Source organism: Gossypium hirsutum, chromosome A10 (assembly GCF_007990345.1).
Source record: "Gossypium hirsutum isolate 1008001.06 chromosome A10, Gossypium_hirsutum_v2.1, whole genome shotgun sequence".
Classification (NCBI taxonomy): domain Eukaryota; kingdom Viridiplantae; phylum Streptophyta; class Magnoliopsida; order Malvales; family Malvaceae; genus Gossypium; species Gossypium hirsutum.
Window position 1 is genome coordinate 79,206,032 of NC_053433.1, and position 3,129 is coordinate 79,209,160.

Sequence of the window (3,129 nt, forward strand, 5' to 3'; positions counted from 1 at the left end):
TGAAGTTGGAGGCAGTGCACGGGCATGGCAGGAGGGCGTGTGGACTTGTAGCAACTAGGGTTAGGGTTTCTGGGTGAAGAAGTCAATGAATAGTGCAGCCTATTTATAGATTTTGGGGCACACGGCCATGGAGTACGCCCGTGTTTCCCAATTTTTTCCCGTGTAACTCGCGAATTTTGAATTTGGGCGCGTCTGAACAGTTAGTCCACGCTCGTGTTCCTTGGGAGTGTGGGTGCACACGGCCGTGTCGCACGACCGTGCCTGGCTTTGTTCGCTTCTCCCATGCCCGTGTATATAGGCCCATGCCCTTGTTAGTTTAACAGGTTCGACCACGGTTGCTTGGCACGGGTGTCTTGTACGCCCGCATTGATTTGACAGGTTCGGCCACGGGTTATAGATACGGGCGTGTCGAACGGCCGTGTTGTTTTGGCAGGTTCGCCCACGGCCATGGCGCATGGTCGTGGCGATTTATCGTAGCCTGTGTTGGGGAAATCTTTGCCCTGTTTTTACATGGCCATAAGCACGCCCGTGTTCTTGGCCGTGTCTATGTGGAAAAACCTGTATTCAAGATCTCTGTTAGTAAGTTAGGTGTTAAATACTAAAATTTAAAGAAATTAATATTGTTAGTGCTCGGGTTGCCTCCCGAGAAATGCTTATTTATAGTATAAGTTTGACTTACCTCTCCATTGAATGGTCATGGTGGTTCGAGGAGTTTATACTCCTCATTCCTACTATCATTCTCATCAAAATAAGGTTTCAGACAGGTGTTGTTTACCTTAAAAGTGCCGAACTTGGGATAACTTACCTCGACTGTACTGAATGGGAAAATGCTAAGTATCGTAAGAGGGATTTCTTCATTCGGTGTGGTAGTGACAATGTGAGGATTTGCGGCATCTAATAAGACTTTTTCTCCAACCTTAAGTTGATGTGGGAAGGTGTTGAGCTCGTTCTGGCGTAGTTTCGGTTTATCATGTGTTCTCAGTTTATGCGTCTGCCATTAATCTAGCTCCTCAATTTGTAACCTTTGATCTTCATGAACAGATCCTCTGTTACTGCTTGAGAATGACTCATGTGCTTCATTCAGACTCATTTCCTACAAAGTAGGTTGTACCATATTGTCAGTTTTAGTAGAATGGTTTAAACGATCACCTTCAATTTCCGATGTGTTGCCAGAATTGCAAGCTTGAAGGGTGATTGTTTCATCTCCCACACGGAGTGTGAGTTCACCTGTGCCAATATCAATAATAGTTTTAGCAGTTGCTAAAAAGGGCCGTCCTAAAATCAAATGAGTGTTGCTATCAATTTTATCAATTTTAACTAGCACATCTTCAATAATACCCCTAGGGAATCTTATAGTTTTGTCTGCGAATTGAATGCTCATCTTTGTCTATTTGGGTTTCCCAAGACCCAATTGTTTAAACATTTTGTAGGGCATGACATTAATACTAGCCCCTAAATCAGCTAATACATTATTAACATCTAAACTACCAATTAAGCAAGGAATTGTAAAACTCCCTGGATCTTTTAGTTTATTAGGTAGTTTATTCTGTAGAATAGCTGAGCAAACTGTGTTTAGCTCCACATGCGACGCCTCGTCCAACTTTCATTTATTTGCTAAAAGCTCCTTTAAAAATTTTATTGCGTTTGGCATCTGCGATAGGGCTTCAATAAACGGTAAGTTAATATATAATTTTTTTAAGAGTTTAAGGAATTTACCAAATTGTTCATATGAGCGGTCTTTCCTTGTCTCGTTGGGGTATGGCACACGAGGTTTATATTCGGCATTCATTGATTTGTTTTTATTATGACCTACCTCATCTTGATCTCTGCTCACCACAGTTTCTTACTTCGGTTCTAGCTTAGGCTCAATGAATTTTTCTTCATCTTGAACATTAATCGTGTTGAGCTATTCCCTTAGGTTGGGTTTAGTATTACATGGCAAGCTACCTTGTGGTAGTTTGGAAATTAGTTTGGACAGCTGGCCTATCTGAGTTTCGAGCCCTTGGATCGATGCTTGTTGATTTTTAAGTGCTGTCTCGGTGTTCTGAAAATGGGTTTCTGGCATCAAGATAAATTTAGACAGCATCTCTTCAAGGTTCAGCTTCTTCTCTTATTGGTAGGGTGGTTTTTGGTAGCCTGGAGGTGGTCTCTAATTTCCTTGACCTCCTTATGAGAAATTTGGGTGGTTCCTCCAACTTGCATTATAAGTGTTACTATATGGATTGTTTTGAGATCGAGGATTAATAACCATGTAATTTAACTGCTCATTATCCATGTTGTGGTCATAAGGTTGGTATTCCGAATTGTTTGATCCACCTCCACTTGATTCGCACTGCATTACTGGGTAAACCTATGAAGAAATAAGAAAACAATCAATTTCCTTCTTCAAGAGTTCTACCTGATTAGAGAGCATGGTGACCAAATCGACGTTATAAACACCGGCTATTTTTGTTGGTTTTGTCCTCATGACTTGCCACTGAGAGTTATTCAGTGACATCTCCACTATAAACTCATAAGCATCTTCAGGTGCTTTATTATTGATGGTTCCGCCAGCATCTGCGTCAACCATTTACCGAGTCGAAGGATTTAGGCCATTATGGAACATTTGAACCTGTAGCCAAAGCGGTAACCCATGGTGAGGGCACCTTCTCAGTAAGTCCTTGTATCTCTCCCATGCATTGCAAAGAGTTTCTAAGTCCATCTGCACAAACGAAGAGATATCATTACTTTATTTGGTCGTTTTAGCCGGTGGGAAATATTTTAATAGAAATTTTTCAGTATTTGTTCCCAAGTAGTGCCGCTGTTTAGCTTTGTTCCTCAATGAAAAAGGGAATAACCAAAGACGAATGGCATCATCAGAAAAACCATTAATTTTAAACGTATCGCATAGTTCCAAAAAGTTTGCTAAGTGAGCGTTGGGATCCTCATCCTGTAAACCATCAAACTGAACAAATTGCTGTATCATTTGAATAGTGTTAGGTTTTAGTTCAAAAGTATTTGCAACAACAGCAGGTCTAACTATGCTTGATTCAGTTCTTGTTAAAGAAGGTTTAGCATAATCATACATAGTGCGTGGAGCAGGATTTTGATTAATTGCAATTGCAGGAGGCAACTGATTGTCTTGGTTTT

At 40.9% G+C, this 3,129-nt stretch overlaps 1 non-coding gene across 1 annotated transcript; it reads left to right on the forward strand.

Moving 5' to 3' along the window:
• The first annotated feature begins 2,627 nt into the window (after window positions 1–2,627).
• LOC121209165 (small nucleolar RNA R71) lies at window positions 2,628–2,734 on the forward strand. Its single transcript, XR_005904282.1, has one exon. It is a non-coding gene; the product is annotated as a small nucleolar RNA R71 (small nucleolar RNA).
• Window positions 2,735–3,129: the final 395 nt, after the last annotated feature.